The sequence below is a fragment of the Callithrix jacchus genome, chromosome X (genome assembly GCF_049354715.1).
Source record: "Callithrix jacchus isolate 240 chromosome X, calJac240_pri, whole genome shotgun sequence".
NCBI lineage: Eukaryota > Metazoa > Chordata > Mammalia > Primates > Cebidae > Callithrix > Callithrix jacchus.
This window is the reverse complement of record NC_133524.1, coordinates 135,300,431-135,316,241: the sequence shown is the minus strand read 5'-3', so window position 1 is coordinate 135,316,241 and position 15,811 is coordinate 135,300,431. Positions and strand designations below refer to the sequence as shown.

The 15,811-nt window shown below is 37.3% G+C and overlaps 1 pseudogene; it reads left to right on the top strand.

Annotated features, from left to right (window-relative positions):
• Positions 1-1,577: 1,577 nt before the first annotated feature.
• On the top strand, positions 1,578-1,700 carry LOC118150704 (5S ribosomal RNA; annotated as a pseudogene).
• The last annotated feature ends 14,111 nt before the right edge of the window (positions 1,701-15,811 follow it).

Below are 15,811 nucleotides of genomic sequence, written 5' to 3'. Positions count from 1 at the left end.
AGGACAATAAGGTAAGAAAAAGAAATTATATAAGTTCAGATTGGAAAGAAAGAGTAAAACTACCTCTATTTGCAAATGACATGACCTTGTATTGAGGAAATTATAAGTAATTTCCAAAAACAAACTAGTAGAATCATAAATGAGTTCAGCAATGTTACAGGATACAAAATTAGTATATGAAAATCAGCTGTGTTTATGTATTCTATCAGTAAATGATACAGAATGAAATTAAGAAAGCAATTCCATTTACAATATCATCAAAAAGGATAAAATACTTAGAAGTAAATTAAATAAAAGAAGTGCTAAACTTGTATACTAGAAAGTATCAATCATTCTTGAAAGAAATGAAGATGTAATGAATGAAAAGACATCTCATGTTTCTGGATTAGAAGACTTCATATTGTTAAGATGGCTATACACGCTGTTATTAGTTCAGGTTTTCCAGAGAAAGAAATCGAAGAGGAGACAAAGGGTGGTGGAGGGAGAGAGAGAGAGGAAGAGAGAGAAGGATAAAAAGGAGAAAGAATATTTATGAAAATATTTATTTCAGACCAGGTGTTGAGGCTCATACTTAGAATCTCAGCACTTGGGGATGCCAAGGCAAAAGGATCACTTGAGCCCAAGAATTGCAGATAACCCATGACCCTATAGTGAGATCCATCTCTTCAAAAAATAAATAATTAGCCAGGACATGGCTGTGTGCACTGGTAGGTCCAGCTACTTGTGAGGCTGAGATGGGAGGATTGATAGAGCCTGGGATAGCAAGACTACAGTGAGCTATGATCACATCACTGCATTCCAGCCTGGGCAACAGAGTGAGGCCCTGTCTCAAAAGCACACAAAAAAAATACAACACTTATTTCAAGGAGTTGGCTCATGTGATTGTGGGTGCTGGCAAGTTCAAAATGTGTAGGGCAGGCAAGCCAGCTGAAAACTCAAGCAGAAATTGATGCTGAGAGTGAAAACAGAATTTATTCTTTTCCAGGAAACTTGTTTTCATTCCTAAGGCCTATCAATTCTTTGCATAAGCCTCACCCACATTATCAAAAGTAATCTCCTTTACTTAAAGGGAAACTGATTGTAAATGTTAACCATATCTAGAAAATACCTTTATGGAGACAGAAATTAAGGCTTGATTAGAGTACTACACAAGTTGTCAAGTAAAACTAACAATCACATTCCCCAAATTGATCCACAGACTCAATGCAATTCCTTATCAAAGTCACAGTTGCTTTTTGTATTAAAATATAAAAGCTTATCCTGAGTTCATGGGAACTGTAAGAGATCAGAATAACTAAAACAATAACAAAGGTGTAAAAACTGCAGTAATCAAAAAGTTGTGATATTGCTATAAGAATAGATATAAGTCTACCTCCTTAAACTTCTAAACAACTTCAGCAAAGTCTTAACATATAAAATCAATGTAAAAAATCACTACCATTCCTACACACCAGCAACAGCCAAGCAGACAGTCAAACCAGGAAGGCAATCCCACTCACAATTGTCACACACAAAAATAAAATATCTAGGAATATAACTAACCAGGGAAGCAAAATATGTCTACAATAAGAACTACCGACTATGGCCATACCACCCTGAACGCGCCCGATCTCATCTGATCTTGGAAGCTAAGCAGGGTCAGACCTGGTTGGTTAGTACTTGGATGGGAGACCGTCTGGGAATACCGAGTACTGTAGCCTTTTGGCTCTTTCGCTCCCTGCCTTCTTTTTTTCCTCTTTTGTTGCTGTGGTTACCCAGCGGCCCCGACTCTGTGCTCCCCTTTTCCGCCTGTCCGGGACCCCGCCGCAGCCTGGGACCTCCGCGAGGGAAGGGGCTCAGTGGGTGGATCCGCCATCGCAGCACCCCAGGGGCAGCAGCATACTGCCTCAGGGGCCGGGCACAGCGGCTGACGCCTATAATCCCAGCACTTTGGGAGGACAAGTTGGGTTGATCACTAGGTCAAGAGATTGAGACCATCCGGGTCAACATGGTGAAACACCGTCTCTACTAAAAATACAAAAACTTAGCTGGGCATGGTGGCACATGCCTGCAATCTCAGCTACTCGGGAAGCTGAGGCAGGAGAATTGCTCGAACCCCGGAGGCGGAGGTTGTGGTGAGCCGAGATCATGCCATTGCACTCCACCCTGGGTAACAAGAGCGAAACTCTGACTAAAAAATAAAGAACTACCCAACACTGCTTAAAGAAATCAGAGATGACACAAACAAATGGAAAAATATTCTATGCTCATGGATAGGAGAATCATTATCACTAACATGACCATACTTCCCAAAGCAATTTTCAGATTAAATCCTACTCCTATCAAACTACCAATGATATTCTTCTCAGAACTAGAAAAAAAAAAAGCTATTTTAAAATTCACAGGGCCGGGCACGGTGGCTCAAGCCTGTAATCCCAGCACTTTGGGAGGCCGAGGCAGGTGGATCACAAGGTCAGGAGATCGAGACCATCCTGGTCAACATGGTGAAACCCTGTCTCTACTAAAAATACAAAAAATTAGCCAGGCATGGTGGCGCGTGCCTGTAATCCCAGCTACTCAGGAGGCTGAGGCAGGAGAATTGCCTGAACCCAGGAGGCAGAGGTTGCGGTGAGCTGAGATCGCGCCATTGCACTCCAGACTGGGTAACAAGAACGAAACTCTGTCTCAAAAAAATAAAAAATTCATAGGAAACAAAGAAAAAGAGCCCAAGTAGCCAAGGCAATCCCAAGCAAAAAGAACAAAACTGGAGGCATCATGCTATCCAACTTCAAACTATAGTACAGAGCCACAGTAACCAAAACAGCATGGTACTGGTACAAGGACAGACACATAGTCCAATGGAATAGAATAGAGAACCCATAAATAAGACTACACACATGCAACTATCTGATATTCAAATAACCTGACTAAAACAACAATGGGGAAAGGACTCCCTATTCAACAAATGGTGCTGTGATAACTGGTTATCCATATGCAGAATGTTGAAACTGATCCCTTCTTACACCATATACAGAAATTAACTCAAGATGGATTACAGTCTTAAATGTAAAACCCAAAGCTATAAAAACCTGGAAAGACAACCTAGGCAATACTATTCAGGACATAGGCAAGGGCAAAGATTTCATGATAAAGACAATCAAAGCAATTGCAACAAAAGCAAAAATTGGCAAAAGGGATCTAATTAAAGGAAAGAGCTTCTGCACAGCAATAGAAAGTATCAACAGAGTGCACAGACATCCCAAAGAATGGGAGAAAATTTTTGCAAACTATGCAATTGACAAAAGTCTAATATCCAGCTTATATAAGGAGCTTCAACGAATTTACAAGAAAAAAAACAACCCTATTAGAAAGTGGACAAAGAACGTGAACAGGTACTTTTCAAAAGAAGACATACATGTGGCCAGCAAGCATAAGAAAAAAAAAAAAACAACTCTCATACAGTGATGATGGGAATGTAAAATGCTGTAGCTACTTTGGGAAATAGTTTGGCGTTTCGTCAATAAATGAAACATTATGATATCATATGACACAGGAATTCCACTATTAGGTACATACCAAAGAAAAATGAAAATATACTCTATGAAGATATTTCCTGTCATAGCTGAAGTGTGAATTGGCCTCATGTTCCTTGCATCAAGACCCTATTTTCCTGCCTCAATACTATCTCACACCAGTCAGAATGGCTAAAAAATAAAAAATTAATAGGTGCTGGCAAGGTTGCAGAGAAAAGGAACACTTGTAGACTGTTGCTGGGAGCATAAACTAGCTCATACATTGTAGAAAACTGGGTGGCAATTCCTCAAAGACCTAAAAGCAGAACTATCATTAAACCCAGCCATCCTGTTACTGGATATTTACCCCAAGGAATATAAATCATTCTATCATAAAACACATGTGTGCATATGGTCATTGCAGCCCTATTTACATTAACAAAGATATAGAATCAACCTAAATGCCCATCAACGGTAGACTGAATAAAGAAAATATGGTATATATTTACCATGGAAGACTATGCAGCCATAAAAAAGAATAAGATATGTCCTTTGCAGAAACATGGTTGGAGCTGGAGACCATTATTCTTAGCAAACTAATATAGGAACAGAAAACCAAATACTGTATGTTCTCACTTACAAGTGGGAGGTAAGTGATGAGAACACATGGATACCTAGAGAAGAACAACAGACACTGGAGCCTATCAGAAGGTGGAGGGTGGGAGGAGAGGAGATAGAATGTGAAAAAAAAGTAACTAATAGGTATTAGGCTTGATGCCTGAGTGATGAAAAATCTCTTCAGCAACCCCCCCTACCCTGACACAAGTTTACCTATATGACAAGCCTGCACATGTATCCCTGAACTTAAAATAAATGTTAAAAAAGAATAGATATAGGTGAATGGAATACAATTAAAAGTATAGGAATAAACTCTTACATTTATTGTCAGTTGACTTTCATCAAGAGTGCCAAGATTATTTAATGAAAAAAAGAAGACTTTTTCAACCAAAGATTCTGGGATAACTCGATATCTAGATACAAAATAATAAACTTGGACAACTTGCTCACATCATGCATAACAATTAAATCAAAATATATGCAACATCTAAATATAAGATATAAACTTTAAAACTCTCAGAAGAAAGCATAGGCATAAATATTTACAACTCTAGATTAGGCAAAGCTTCTTAGATAGGACATAAAAAGCATAAGTAAGAAAAGAAACAATAACTAAATTTGACTTCATTAAAATTAAATTTTTTCATGCTTCAAAAGTCATATAAAGAAAATGAAAAGGAAACTGACAGAATGAAGGGAAAAAAATTGCAAACCAATCCAGAATATACATACATAAGTCTTACAACTCAACAGTAAAAAGACAACAACCCACTTAAATGTGGTCAAATGATGTGAACAGACATTTCTCCAGAGACTAAATGGACATAGCCAATAAGTACATGAAAAGACTTTCAACACCATTAGTCATTTGGATAATGCAAATCACAACCACAATGAGATTGCCATAAACACACCCACTAAAATGGCTTTTAAAAAGACAGTAACACATATTGATGAGGATGTGGAGAAATTGGAACTCTCATACAGTGATTATGGGAATGTAAGAAGCTGCAGCTACTTTAGGAAATAGTCTGGGACTTCCCCAAGAAGTTAAACATGATGGTATCATATTACACAGCAATTTCACTAGTAGGTACATACCAAAGGAAAATGAAAACATATTTTCTCTTAAAAACTTGTGCATGGATGCTCACAGCAGCATTGTTCACAATAACTAAAACTTAATAGCAATCCAGAAGTCCACCAACTAATGAATTGATAAATAATATGTTGTATTCCATACAGAATATTATTCACTAATAAAAGTAAATGAAATGCTACATGAAACTTGAAAACATGATGCTAATTGAAAGAAGGAAGACACAAAAGACTTCTTTTTTTTAGATGGAGTTTCGCTTTTGTTGCCCAGGCTGGAGTGCAATGGCATGATCCTGGCTCACTGCAACCTCTGCCTCCTGGGTTTAAATGATTCTCCTGCCTCAGCCTCCCAAGTAGCTGGGATTACATGCATGCACCACCAAGCCTGGCTAATTTTTGTATTTTTAGTAGTGATGGGGTTTCTCCATGTCGGTCAGGCTGGTCTCCAACTCCTGACCTCAAGTGATCCGCCTGCCTTGGCCTCCCAAAGTGCTGGGATTACAGGCCTGAGACACCACTCCCAGGCAACATATTACATTATTCTATTTATATTCAATGTTCAGAAGGCGAATCTATGGAGACAGAGGTAGACTGACAGTTGCCAGGGACTGAGGCAAGGGAATATGGGGAATTGACTGATAATTGGTGTGGGGTTTCCTCTTGGGATGTTGAGATATTCCGGAATTAGTAGTGTTGGCTGTGCAACTTTGTGTATATACTGGAAACCACTGAATTGTACACTTTAAACAATAAAAAATAAAAAAACTTAAAAAGTATATAATTAATAAATTTCTGTCTTTGAACTAGTATTAGTAACAAAATATGTCTAAAACATTTCAGAACATATGTGTCAAATGAACACAAATAAGACCCACAGATCTAGGAAACAAAGAAAGAAATCACTTCCTAAAAGCTCTGATGCCAGAAAAGTTGACATTACCTTTGCAGAATTCATTGGGTCTGTGTGGTTCTCCTCTGATGTTTCATGCAATGATGCATCATTCTGATGGTAAAGAACTCCATATCTCAAAGTCTCTTTATATATTAAATAGGGTTAAGAATAGTTTATTTCTTTTAGGATTCTTATGAAGATTAAAGAAGCTAGATGGCATACGGAAAATGAAAATATTAACTATATTATATATCATACAAATAAAGGTATAAAATAGGGATCATGTAAGAGCTTAATGATTTTATCATTATTATTGTTGTTGCTGCTGCTGCAGCAATTATTGTATCAACCTTTTAAGAAACTGACAGCAGTATATTACATAGCCCATTGGTCTTTGTTAGGCAACCCCTTACCCCAATGAGTATGTAATTATGGGAAAATAATTCTCTTTTGTGTTATCAAATGTGAAATATATGGCTCTGTAGAAAATTTAAAAAATTCAGAAAGGCACAAACTTTTAAAATATAAAAACCGTCAAGTTAACAATAACCACTGTATGTATGAAAATCTATGTCTATTCTACCTATCTATCTTTAATTCACAAGAATGAGGAAGCCCAATTTTGATGAAAGTATGGTAATTTCAAGAAATGTCACACACTGAAACAGATTATGAAGTAGAATATTAAGTCTAGAAGGAATCTTAGTTGATTGTCTGCTATCTCATGCCTTGAAAATATGTCCCTTTCTGTTCCTCTCTTCTATGTGTTTATTCCTGAGTTTCACACTGCAGACATTGGTTAGTTTCTATTTCTTGGAATAATTTTGGTTAAAAACTATAATCCAAATAGGAAAACTTTTACACTGTTTGTGGGAGTGTAAATTAGTTCAATCATTGTGGAAGACAGGGCGGAAATTCCTCAGGGATCTAGAACTAGAAATACCATTTGACCCAACAATCCTGTTACTGGTTATATATCCAAAACATTATAAATCATTCTATTATAAAGAGGAATGCACATGTATGTTTATGGCGGCACTGTTCACAATAGCAAAGACTTGGAACCAACCCAAATGCCCATCAATGATAGACTGAAAAAAGAAAATGTGGCACATATACAGCATATGCGTACTATGCAGCCATAAAAAACAGGATGAGTTCATGTCTTTTGCAGGGACATGGATAAAGCTGGAAACCATAATTCTCAGCAAACTAACACAGAAACAAAATCGAACACCACATGTTCTCACTCATAAGTGGAAGTTGAACAATGAGAACACATGGACACAGGGAGGGGAACATCACACATCAGGGCCTGTCAGCAGGTTAGCAACTGGGGGAGGGACAGCATTAGGAGAGATACCTAAGGTAGATGACAGGGTGCAGCAAATCACCATGGCACATGTATACCTATGTTACAAACCTGCACGTTCTGCACATGTATCCCATAACTTAAAGTATAATAATAAAAGTAGAACAGACTAGTCAAACAAACAAACAACAAAACTATCATCCAAACAATTTTTTTTAGAGATGAGGAAATGGAGAAATTGTAATGCCTTGCTCCTAGTCACACACCTGGTAACTGAATCTCCAAGTCCCAGGCCATTACACTTCACATTGCACCACACTGATTGGACTGAGGGACATTTGATTTAAAGTCAAGTGTCATGTAGCAGAACATTTGCACTTGGGACAGATATATTTAATTTCCCTTCTGAATGTTTATATGTCTTCTTAAATTTAAAGCAAACTTCAGGAACTCTGCATAAGTTGAGGCTTGAATAGTGCCTCTTTCTAAATATCCACCTATTGAACAATCCAAGGAATTAAAAGGATGGCAAGGAATTTGTTTTATTTCTGGAAATCTGGCAAGGGTGCTATTCACATACTAGAAATGTCAAGGAATTTCTTCTTGATATTATGAACATGTCAGCATATTAAAGAAAGCTGCAAATCTTAATGTCAACTTTCTTCTGAAAAAACATCAAAGAATCATGAGCATATGTAGAGGCAATCCTAGAAAAAGCCAACTATTACCACCTAAGTTAGAAGGGTAAGAACTGCAGGCAAGGATGGATGTTAGGGCAAATGTATAACAACCCTTCTCAAGTACCCTTTGCCAGCCAAGAGCCATAATATCAATAAGTGGGAGACTCCATGATTCACAAAGCTACCAGGAGCACATAGCCATCTGTACAGATGGCTGCATTTCTGGCAAAACACTCGGGAAGAAGTCCAGACAGACAGAGCTACCAACTTACTGGGATGGAGGCTAACTAAAAAGACATCTGCATACAGAAAGCTGTCCTATAGCTCAGTGGCTTAACAAATAGAGGGAAGCTGTCACAGAAATATAAAAATCTTTTCCAGAGGCTTCTCAAAGCACCAACCCCTTCTCCATACACTGTTCAATCACCAGTTACTTTTTTTTTTTTAAACAGTCTCACTCTGTCACCCAGGCTGGAGGGCAGTGATGAGATCTGAGCTCACTGAAACCTCCGCCTCCAGGGTTTAAGGGATTCTCCTGCCTCAGCCTCCAAAGTAGATGGACTACAGGTGTGCGCCATCCACACCCAGCTAATTTTTGTATTTTTGGTAGAGGCTGGTCTCGAACTCCTGACCTCAAGTGATCCGCTTGCCTTGGCCTCCAAAAAGTGCTGGGATTACAGGCGTGAGCCACTGTGCCCAGCCACTAGTTACTTTTAATATATATCACTCTGCTCTACAGTTTAAGGTGTGAGAGGATGATTTCAACAGGAACCTGGTAGATATTAAATATAAACCATTATATTTAATATGAACACTTTTCTTGTTCCTATTATATTTAAAAAAGAAAATTGCACTCACATTTGTCTGTGTATATGAGAAAAGTTGACCAACAGCACCTACAAAGTTGAGAGTCTATATATTCCAATGATGTACAGGCCAGAGGCAGGCAACCCAGGGCTGGTACAGCTACTAAAGGACATCAACAAATATCTAAGCTTTTTTCTATCTTCTTACTCTGCCAGCTTTAGTGTGTAGCGTTTCCCTGTATGGTTATAAGGTGACTGTATCTCCTAGCTTCTCATCTGAATTTCAGGCAGGAATACGCAAAGTATCTAAGGGACATGCTGGTTTAGTATGCTTATACACTTATATACATGCTTAGTATGTTAATATAAAAAGTTTGCAGCAAGTCTTCCCAGCAACATTTACTTGTATTTCATTGACCAACTATTGTGTCAGATAGCCATAGTCAACAGCTTGAAGACAGTCTGGTAAGATACTTTTAGATACTCTGCTTTTACAGTGAAGGAAGGCAAGCTATAGGTATACTATGAATGCCTTTGGAGTGTCAAATCTACTAAGTAATCATACTTGGCAAATGGAAAAATAATCATGGACAGTATCTTGTCTTCCAAGCGAAAGGGCATACTTTTAAAAATGATTTACAGAAGAAAGCAAGAACGTATTTTAGATAACTTCTGTTTTTAATGAGTGTTCTAAAAACAGACAGTACAAAATAAGAGACTAAGTATGAGCATGTAAGAAAAATTGTAGGAAAAGTCTTTGAGTATATATTCTTTCAATAATATTCATCAGCCAAAAGTAATATCCATCAAAATAAATCACTTGAAATGGTGAAATTATGTTATAAAAGGTAATAACTTCTGGAACCAGTTCCAGATTTAAGTAACTGAAATTGCATATAGCTAGTTTGTTTAATGAGGCATTTCCTGCTGTACCAGGCATCTGCAAAAACTCCAAAGGCTGAGATAAATAGGTGTCATGAAAGATTTTCATTCCAAAGTGTGGAGTTAAGCCTTCTATATAGGAGTTGCAAGCCTATGTCCCCAAACTGGATCTACTACCACCATCCATATTTAAATAATATAGGCAAAGACTAACAATTCTTTGAGAAACTGAAGAGTGAAAAATTTAGAGTTGCTGGTATGGTATGTAGTCTCTCTCAACCACTTGTGAGAGTAAAGAAAGAATTATTTCCCTCACCTCAAGCCAAGAGAGGGTCACTTCAAGAGAACAGTTTAGAGAACTTGACATGTATCCCCTGAAGTTGATGGGATACAAAGAATGGTGTTTAAAGACTTTCAGAAAAGTCTAAAGGTGAGATGCTGTGACTAGCCAGGTACTCTGCTGGAAGTGTGAGGACAAATGGCTGCATATTTAGAGTTCAGTGGAGCAGAAGATAAATGAATTTCCCATAATTAGATTCAGTCCCTGAAAGGATACTGAAAGGAGCAGGAGTACTAGAGCAGGCTGGCCAACATGACGAAACACCATCTCTACTGAAAATAGAAAAATTAGCTGGATGTGGTAGCGCATGCCTGCAATTCCATCTACTCGGGAGGCTGAGGCAGGAGAATTGCTCGAACTTGGGAGGCAGAGGTTGTAATGAGCCAAGATTGTGCCAATGCACTCCAGTCTGGGTGACAGAGTGAGACTCCATCTCAAGAAAAAAAAAGTGATCAACTTGATCTTAAATACCAGACTATGAAATAACACTAGGAAATAAAAGAAAATGAGAGGTAAGAAACGCAAGAGTACTTGTAGTAGTGTTCATATCAGTGTTTGAAAGCCCAGCATATTTCCCATTCCCCTTTGTTCTGTTAATAAAATCACATGTTCCTTTTGAGAACTCATATAATTGTGCTTCTAATAGGCTGACTTTCTTTAGATGAATACATGAGGGAGCACAAGACCAAGGACTGGCCCCAATACATCAATTTCTAACTCAATATGATTGGTTCAGAAATGGGCACATGTCCCAAGTTGGGCCAATCAAAGTCATTGAACATTTGCCGAAGTTGTGTGGAAATAGGTGTCCTTATTTACTGAAATCCATGGTTGTTACATTGATTTAAGTCTAGACATTCTAGGTGACATCTTGGCCATGAAATGAAAAGAATCAGCCAGAGGTGAAGCCAAAAAAAGGAAAGGAGAACTAAGAGAGAGCACTAGAACATTGATGTTATCATTAGTATCTCAGACCACAGCATTGCCCAAAATTAGAATCCTTAAACTTTCCAGTTATGTGTTCTAATAAATTTATTTCCCTGTGATATACTGGGCATTCAAGAAATAATTGTATAAATGATGAATACATTTCCATCTTTTTTTTTTCAGCTTAATCTAGTTTGTGTTTGATTTTGGTCACTTGCTCCTGCAAATAATTTTGACTGATGCAACGACAACTTGCTCATTTTTCATAGAAAAAAATAAATTGATATAATTTCAATTGGAACATCATTAATTAATGAAGAATGAGTTAAATTAATCATTGTGAAACAGAGAAATATGACCACTGTAATCATTATTTATTAATTAGTTATTTTATGTATTTATCTGCAAGGCATCTGACCCTATTTCTTCCCAGAAGATGTACATACAGGATGTGATGCTGATCTGCCCATTGAGAACACTGAGTGCTTCTACCCAAGGGCAATTTCTTTAGTAATGAATATGTAACACTTGGGCTTTATGGTAACATGAATAAATAAATTCCTTTTGGCTTTCTTTTAATGAATGGTTATTAGTATTGTTAATGTTGTTAACAATTGTTAATTGTTAATATTGCTGTGTGTGTCACAAGAGATCTAATAAAATAACAAACAAAAAACACAAGCATACATACAAAAAACACCTCTAAGAAAGTACATCAGAATCTTGGGGATGATGGGCTAGAAGGAGGAAAAATATATTATTTGGAAACTAAGCAAGGCTTTACCTAATGACTTGGTTTTTATTTTGGTCATGATAATTAATTTGATATTTCACATAAAAGAAAATAAGAAGTAAAAGGAAGCTAAAATCTAGCTATCAAATACAAACAAGATTGAAACAGAAATGAAGTCCAACAAAACAAAGTACAATTCAAGGTAAAAAATTGACTCAGAAAAGTTCAAAAGATTAACACTGCAATGACAAAACCAAAACATTATCAAAGAACAATCTCCATAGAATTGTTGAGTAGAAAATGCTTTATAAATGAGCTGTTTTAAGGCTTCAAGAAAAAATAAGGTAATACCAATTTTAAGATTTTCTAAAATTAATTTCTCTTACAAATGCTTTCAAATTTATTTACAATTCTATCATGACCATGAGATTAAAATCTGACAAATATAATAAGAAAATAAAATTATTGACCAATTTCATGAGTATAAATACAAAAAACTATTGAATTAAGCCCTAAAAATTGAAATCTAGCAAGAGAGTAAATGAATAAACTGTTATAATAAAGTATGCTTCATTTCAGAAATGCAAAGAGGTTGAATATTAGGACATTTATTATCTTTGTCACATTAATAATTGACAGGAAAAATTATATTATTACCTCCTTGGCTGCCAAAATAGATCATTTTTTTAAAAAAATAAAGCTTATTGAAAGATTATTCATCTATAATAAAATACAATTTTTGGCAATTTGTTGAGTTTTGTCAAATTTATACAGAGGTAACCATCACCACTATCAGGACAATGAAATTTTCTCTTATATTTAAAAGTGTCCTCATGCCATTAAAATCTCATCATAGTCCTATCACCATCAATTCTGCTTCCAAATACATCCAATGTCTGGCCCAGGCCACCAGTCTAAATTGTCTTTTCTATAGTTTTATATAAATGAATAATACAGTATGTATTTTTTTGTCTGGCTTTTTTTGCTTAGGCTAATATTGTTGACATTCATTCATGTTGTAGCATGTGTCTGTAGTAGTTCATTCCTTTTTATTGTTGAATATTATGTAGTTGCATTGATGTGCTGATGAGTATTTGTATCACTTATAGTTTTTGGCTATTAACAATAAAGCTGCTATAATCATTTGTGCACAACTCTATTTATGGGCATATGGTTTTATTTTTCCTGGGTAAAAAATGTAGGTGTGAGATTGTTGAGTCATAACCAGTGTATGTTTAAATTAATAAGAAAAATTGTAACTGTGTTCCAAAGCGATTATACTATCACATCATCTCACCATCAGTGTGTGAAAATTACAGCCAATATCATACTGAATGGGCAAAAACTGGAAGCATTCCCTTTGAAATCCGGCACTAGACAAGGATGCCCTCTTTCACCACTCCTATTCAATATAGTACTGGAAGTTCTAGCCAGAGCAACCAGGCAAGAAAAAGAAATAAAGGGTATTCAAATAGGAAAGGTGGAAGCCAAATTGTCTCTATTTGCAGACGACATGATAGTATACCTAGAAGACCCCATCGCCTCAGCCCAAAAACTCCTGAAACTGATAAGCAACTTCAGCAAAGTCTCAGGATATAAAATCAATGTGCAAAAATCACAAGCATTCGTCTACACCAATAACAGACTTAAAGAAAGCCAAATCAAGAACGAACTGCCATTCACAATTGCTACAAAAAGAATAAAATACCTTGGAATACAACTCACAAGGAATGTAAGGGACCTCTTCAAGGAGAACTACAAACCACTGCTCAACGAAATCAGAGAGGACACAAACAGATGGAGAAACATTCCATGTTCATGGTTAGGAAGAATTAATATCATGAAAATGGCTATACTGCCCAAAGTAATATACAGAATCAACGCTATCCCCACCAAGCTACCATCGACTTTCTTCGCAGAACTGGAAAAAATCACCATGAACTTCATATGGAACCAAAAGAGAGCCCGCATAGCCAAGTCAATTCTAAGCAAAAAGAACACAGCGGGGGGCATCACACTACCGGATTTCAAACTATACTACAAGGCTACAGTAATCAAAACAGCATGGTACTGGTACCAAAACAGAGATATAGACCAATGGAATAAAACAGAGGCACCGGAGGCAACACAACATATCTACAACTATACAATCTTTGATAAACCTGACAAAAACAAGCAATAGGGAAAGGATTCCCTATTTAACAAATGGTGTTGGGAAAACTGGCTAGCCATGTGCAGAAAGCAGAAACTGGACCCCTTCCTGACACCTTACACTAAAATTAACTCCAGATGGATTAAAGACTTAAACATAAGACCTGGCACAATAAAAACCCTAGAAGAAAATCTAGGCAAAACTATCCAGGACATAGGTGTAGGCAAGGACTTCATGACCAAAACACCAAAACCATTGGCAACAAAAGCCAAAATAGACAAATGGGACCTAATGAAACTCCACAGCTTCTGCAGGGCAAAAGAAACAGTCACTAGAGTGAATCGGCAACCAACAGAATGGGAAAAAATTTTTGCAGTCTACCCATCTGACAAAGGACTGATATCCAGAATTTACAAAGAACTCAAACAGATTTACAGGAAAAAAACAAACAAGCCCATTCAAAAGTGGGCAAAGGATATGAACAGATACTTTACGAAAGAAGACATATATGAGGCCAACAATCATATGAAAAAATGCTCATCGTCACTGGTCATCAGAGAGATGCAAACCAAAACCACATTGAGATACCATCTCACGCCAGTTAGAATGGCGATCATTAAAAAATCTGGAGACAACAGATGCTGGAGAGGATGTGGAGAAAAAGGAACACTTTTACACTGTTGGTGGGAGTGTAAATTAGTTCAACCATTGTGGAAGACAGTGTGGCGATTCCTCAAGGCCTTAGAAATAGAAATTCCATTTGACCCAGCAATCCCATTACTGGGTATATATCCAAAGGACTATAAATCATTCTACTATAAGGACACATGTACAAGAATGTTCATTGCAGCACTGTTTACAATAGCAAAGACCTGGAATCAACCCAAATACCCATTGACGATAGACTGGATTAGGAAAATGTGGCATATATACACCATGGAATATTAAGCAGCAATCAGAAATGATGAGTTCGTGTCGTTTGTAGGGACATGGATGAATCTGGAGAACATCATTCTCAGCAAACTGACACAAGAACAGAAAACGAAACACCGTATATTCTCACTCATAGGTGGGTGATGAAAAATGAGAACACATGGACACAGGGAGGGGAGTACTAAACACTGGGGTCTATTGGGGGGAAAAGGGGAGGGCCAGTGGGAGGGGGAGGTTGGGAGGGATAGCCTGGGGGGAAATGCCAATTGTGGGTGAAGGGGAGAAAGGAAGCAAAACACACTGCCATGGGTGTACCTATGCAACTGTCTTGCATGTTCTGCTCATGTACCCCAAAACCTAAAATGCAATAAAAAATTAAAAATAAAAAATAAAATTACAGTTGTCATGTTCGATGTTCTTTATGTAAATTTTAACAATTTAATTGTGTGTGCTGATATTTCCTTGAGGTTGTACTTGCCCCCCCCCTTTTCTTTGAGATGGAGTCTTGCTCTGTCGGCCAGGCTGGAGTGCAGTGGCGTGATCTCAGCTCACTGCAACCTCTGCCTCCTGAGTTCATACAAGTATCATGCCTCAGCCTCCTCAGTAGCTTCAATTACAGGGGGGGCACGACCACACCCAGCACATTTTTGTATTTTTAGTAGAGATAGGGTTTTGCCATGTTGGTCAGGCTGGTCTTGAACTCCTGACTTCAAGTGATCCACCTGCCTCTGCTCCCCAAAGCTCTGGAATTACAGGCGTAAGTCACCACAGGTGGCCTTATCACCATTTTTGATAACATGCAGAGCATCTTTTATTTTATTTTATCTTATTTTATTTATTTTTAAAATATATTTTATTTTAAGTTGCAGGGTACATGTGCAGGATACACAGGTTTGTTACATAGGTAAACGTGTGCCATGGTGGTTTGCTGCACCTATCAAACCATC